Raw genomic sequence first — 6000 nt, 5'->3', positions numbered from 1 at the left:
TCCTCCCCTTAGCATGTTTCCCCCTCCATGGGATGAATTTCTGTTGTGCCACCCGAATGACCCTCAAAGACGCCTGCCATTGCTGTTCCACTGACTTCCCTGCTCGGCCCCTTGTCCAATCAACTCTGGCCAGATCCTCCCTCATGTCTTTGTAGTTACCCTTATTTAATTGTAATACCGTTACATCTGATTGCAGCTTTTCCCTCTCAAACTGCAGTGTAAGTTCGATCATATTGTGGTCACTGCTCCCTAAGGGTTCCTTCACCTTAAGTTCCCTCATCAAGTCTGCCTCATTACACATCACCAAATCCAGAACTGCCTGTTCCCTAGTAGGCTCTGTCACAAGTTGCTCCAAAAAACCATCTTAGACATTCCACAAATCCTTTTTCTTGGGATCCACTACCAACCTGATTTTCCCAGTCCACCTGCATATTGAAGTCCCCCATGATTATTGTAATATTGCCTTTTTACATGCCTTTTCGATCTCCTGATTCATTTTCTGCCCCACATCCTGACGACTGCTAGTGGGCCTGTACGTAACTCCCATCAGGGTCTTTTTACCTTTGCAAATCCCCAACTCTACCCACAGTGATTCTATACCTTCTGATCCTATATCGCTCCTTGCTATCGATTTAACTTCATTGCTTACTAACAATGAAACCCCGCCCCCTTTGCCCATCTGCCTGTCCTTTCAAGAGGACATATATCCTTGGATATTTAGATCCCAGCCCTGATCCCCTTGCAGCCATGTCTCTGTGATGCCCACAACATCATACCGGCCAATTTCAATGTGCGCAACAAGCTCATTTACCTTGTTCCGTATCCTGTGCGCATTTAGGTACAACACCCTCAATCCTGCATTGACTACCTCCCCTTTCACACTCTCCTCAGTCACTGTACCTTTTACTGTGGCCCTTTTTGATTTTTGACTATGGCTTCTCTGCCTTACACTTTCCCCCTTACTACTTTTTGTTTCTGACCCTGTTTTACTTCCCTCTGACTTCCTGCATCAATTCCCATCCCCCTGCCACATTAGATTAAACCCTCCCCAACAGCACTAGCAAACACCCCCCCCCCAGTCCTGCCCAGGTGCAGACTGTCTTCCAGAACCGGTTCCAATGCCCCAGGTATTTGAACACCTCGCTCTTGCACCATCTCTCGAGCCATGTATTCATCCCAGATATTCTGACATTCCTACACTGACTGGCTCGTGGCACTGGTAGCAATCCTGAGATTACTACTTTTGAGGTCCTACTTTTTAGTTTAACTCTTAACTCCCTGAATTCAGCTTGTCGGACATCATCCCGTTTTTTTACCTATATCATTGGTTCCTATGCGCACCACGATAGCTGGCTGTTCACCCCCCCCCCCCCAGAATGTCCTGCAGCCATTCCGAGACATCCTTGACCCTTGCACCAGGGAAGCAACATACCATCCTCGAGTCTTGATTGCGCCCGTAGAACCGCCTGTCTACTCCCCTTACGATTGTGTCCCTATCACTGTAGCCCTGCCATTCTTATTCCTGCTCTCCTGCGCAGCAGAGCCAGCCGTGGTGCCATGACCCTGGCTGCTGCTGCCTTCCCCTGGTGAGCTCCCCCAACAGTATCCAAATCGTTATCTGTTTTGCAGGGACATGACCGCAGGGGACACCTGCACTGCCTTAGGTTAACTTGTACAACTACAATGCCAATAAAGAAATAAATAAATGGACAAATGAAAAGAAAAACTACTTACCAGTCACTTACCAGGGATCAAAAAGCACCTCCTCCCCACTCACGTTTGAATTCCCACCTAGCTTCAAATTCCCAAACTCACTTTTTGCTGTGCCTCACTCATGTCTTCTCTGGCTCACTGGGAGAACTGGGACGAAAGTGAAAGAGGCGTCATGCTGGTTATGGTTAAGGGTTTTTAATGTGTCACAGGTGTCCAACAATTCTCCACTCTCCCCACTCCCTAACTATCCACCCTCTCCCCCTTCCCCCCAGTACCCTCAGTGATCCTCGATGTGCTTAACTTTCCTAGCTCTACCGCTAGGTCTAGTTGAGTCCCCAGGATGCACATCTGAGGTGGTGGCAGCCAGCTGCTTACCACGTCTCATGGCATTCAATGCTCCCGGCGGGCGTCCTCGGGGGACTCTGGGACCACTCCATGGGACGGGTCCAAGTTGGCACCCAGCGCCCTCTCCTCCCGCTCGGTGCCCAAAGGCCCTGGGGTGCGCCTTGGATTGGAGGGGTATCTGGTTCAAGCCCTGGCTGCCCCTGCGCCATCTGCTTCTATCAGTCCTGGTGGTCCCCCGAAGTCTGCATCAAGTTGTCCTTGCCTTTGGTGATGCTCCTCAGTGACAGGGACATGCTCTGCAGTGACTCGGCAATGCCCACCTGTGACTTGGACAAGCTCCGCAGCGCCTCGGTCATTCCCATCTGAGACTGGGACATGTCCCGCAACAGCTCATTGAGATCAGTCTGGAACTGGGTCACGTTCCCCAGCGAGTCAGGCATTCTGCCGAGAACCTTGGCCGTCACCGACTGCGCCACGCCTTGGATACCTCCACTAATGGTGCTGTAGGCATGCACCAGGTTCTCCACTAGGGTCGCCACCCTAGCAGAGTTGACCTCGGTGCCACGCATTGCTGGCAACATTTCCTGCGCCCATAACCTCTGGGACTCCTCCAAGCAGCTATGGACCTGCTGGAGTGTCGCTGACATCTCCCTCTGAATGTCCCGGCTGCACTCTAACATCTCCATCAGCTGCAGGTAAACCTGTACCAGAGGCTCAGCATTAGGCTGGGACCTGGGATCCAGCAGACCTCCGAGTGGTGTCGCGCTTGATGGTTCCTGCCTCCACCTGATGTACATCAGCTGTGTGGAGCTCACCAGATTGTGCCCCAGAAGCCTGACCACTAACTTTTCTCACCGAGGTGCGTGTATCTGCACTGGTGGAGGGTGGGGATGGCAGCTGTGATGCCTCGATCATGTCTTCCTCAGAGCTCTCCTCCAAGGTGTTCCCCTGAGAGGCAGCAGAGGGTGCCACCCGGGATGGAGGACCTGCGGGAGAATGGACATGTGGCCAGTGGGAGGGATGGGTCAGTCAGTATGGCAATAACAACTCCCGTTTGACAGGTCCTCCAGATGGGGCCAGGTAGATACTCATCTCTGTTGTGTCCGCCAACCTCCGCATTAGTGACCGCTCTGTCCTTGACCACCCTGTCACCTCCAGGGCCCATTCCTTGAAGGCGCTGAGGATTTGTATGTCCAGCACCCCTCTGCCAGTCTGGGCCGTCTCCCGGCGATTGTGAGAGAGCTCCTTCTGCAGAGACACAGAAGCGGCATTGTTAGCCACACACGTGGTTCACAGTGGTGGGTGGGTGTGTGTGAAGAGAGGGGGGGATGGTGAAGAGAGTGTTGGTGACCTCATGGTGGGTTGGGAAGGCTGGATGCTCACATGGGGGTGGAAAGGTGTCGGTGGGGTGGGGTGGGGGGGGGGTAGAGGTGGGAGGGGGCATTGGTGTCAACTCACCCGTGCTGCCTTCTTATGACACTGGAGGCCAGTCCTCCTGGCCACACCCGTTGAGCTCACGGCCGCCGCCATCTCATCCCAGGTAGCACTGGCTGTTCAGTGGCTCACCTCCAGGACCCTCGGGGGATTAGGATATCCACCACATCATGGAGCCTCCCCAGGTCTGCATCCCTGAATCTTGGGGCCGGTTTTCTTGCCATGGTTGTGAGCTGTCTGGGGTGGCTGTGCAAGTGCAGCTGAAGTGCTGCTCGACATTTTAAAAATAAATCTAGAGTACCCAATTATTTTTTTTCCAATTAAAGGGCAATTTAGCATGGCCAATCCAGCTAACCTGCACATCTTCATCTTGTGGGGGTGAAACCCACACATACAGGGAGAATGTGCAAACTCCACACGGTCAGTGACCCTGTAGCTCACCTTTGGTTGGCTCTTAAATCGTAATTTGCTCTGTTTGTTTAACCTTTGCTCTAGAGTCGCCAGGTATCTTTATGATACCGCCACGAGGTTCAAGTTCAAGTAATGATCAATAACTCAACACGCCAATTAGTAAGATTCAAATCAAAGCACATTTATTTTACACAGTAAATCACTGCTCATGCATAAACTCTACTTTCTCGGCTATTCCTATCACTAAAAGGCCTATACTTAGCTTCGGACTGGCCCACCAGGTCAGGGAAACAAATGGCCTTTCGTTCAGGTCCTGAGTCTGCAGGATTCAAAAGCTGGTATGGACTGGTAGCTAGGAGAGCCTATCTCGTAGCGAGCGCTGACTTGAGACTTACATGGTTGGAGGTAGCGAGGCAGGTCACTGTCAAGGGTTGGTTCAAGTTGCTGAGTGACCCTGCCAAAGAAGAACAATTTGAACTTGGGGGCTTTACTTTATAGTCCCCAGGGATTTCCCACCCTTCGGGGCAGACCCCGTATCTGGTTCCAAGTGATTGGACTGCATTCCGATCACTTGGATCGATTTCTCCAATACTGGAGTTGTTCCCTGATCATTGGGCAGTCCCTAAGTGTCCATTGGCCTTCCTTTGTCTTGGCTCCTGCTGGCGCCGAGGAGTCTGGCTTGGCTTTATTCACCTTAACTGTTGCCATTGTGCCCTGGAGTCACTCATTACTATGCAGATGGCTGCTGGTTTTAGTGCTGTCTGGTTCCTTACAGGTTCCAATACTCAAGATTTCTGTATTTGCTAGTCTTTGCCTGTGTTGGCTGAATTTCCCTTCAGCCTTTGCGGTTCTCCATTTTAAGTCGGGAAGTGGCCAACTCAGGTGGCTACAACCCAGAGCCGGGATTTGAACCCGGGTCCTCAGCGCCATAGGCAGCAGTACTAACCACTGTGCCACGTGCCGTCCCTGCTCGACCTTTTTAGCGGAGTGTGGTCCCAGCGAATCGGTTGGTGAGCCATCATTTGCAACAAGTAGCCCGTAGGGCCTTGTTAAGTGAACCAATTAACACTGAATAGTGTTGCCACTCTTGCTGGGCCGAGCACCTGGAAGCTCGTGGCAGTTCCCGCTCGCTACCATACTTAAATATCTTTCCGAGAATTGTGCCCTATGTTTCTATTCTTGAGTTACATATAGTCTTCCCTGTCTCTGTTACTTTTTCTCATCTGTGTCTGTCTTTCAATTACTTATCTATGTATGATTTGCTTAAATTTCTTCCGGTGTTGCATCTCTGCGAATCTCTCAGTCTAGCATCCGTTCAGAAGAGTGACCAAATAGAGGAATTTAAAATGGTTAAGGGATTCAATAGGATAAATACAAAAAACATTACTCTGGAGTGGGGAAAATCCAGAAGGACATAATTGTAAAATTGGAGCATGAGCATTGAGGAGTGAAATCAGGCCATGCTTTCTCACACAAGGGGAGTGGAAATCTGGAATTCTCTTCCCCCAAAAGGCTGTGGTTGCTGGGTAAATTTAAATTTAAGACTGACAGCAAAGGTTATTATTAGGCAGGGTGCCAAGGGATGTGAAACAAAGGTGGAGTACATAGGAATTACAATCATACGCGTAGCAGACCTGCATAGCACTGGTGAAAAGCCCATATTTTCTACTCAGAATGTCAGGTTCAAACATTTCATTCTCATGTCAGTTGATTTCCACTTCAACATTCGGCTCTATTGTTGTTATGGCAAAGGCTGTGCCCATGCAGTATGCCTAGTCTCAGACTGCTTACTCTGGGATTGATTTTCAGTCAGCACTGCCTGATTTATATTATCTGGCTGGAATCACGAACTTGCAACCGGAGATCCACTTCCAGCTGAGAAATGGGAATGTGGGCTTTCTGGTAATATTATAAAAAAAACTCTGCTAATGTTTTGAAAAATGCACCAGCCTGTCAGTACATTGTCACTAAACTCTATGCTGTCAAGCCCAAGATAGATATCACAAACTTGGATATTGTCTACTTCTGTGAATTTAAAGCTCTTAGCAGTGACACCAATGTGGCAGTGTACTTGTATCCTATTAATAATCTCTTTAG

Source organism: Scyliorhinus torazame, chromosome 2 (genome assembly GCF_047496885.1).
Source record: "Scyliorhinus torazame isolate Kashiwa2021f chromosome 2, sScyTor2.1, whole genome shotgun sequence".
Classification (NCBI taxonomy): Eukaryota; Metazoa; Chordata; class Chondrichthyes; order Carcharhiniformes; family Scyliorhinidae; genus Scyliorhinus; species Scyliorhinus torazame.
The sequence above is the reverse complement of the archived record's forward strand: the minus strand, read 5'-3'. Positions refer to the sequence as shown.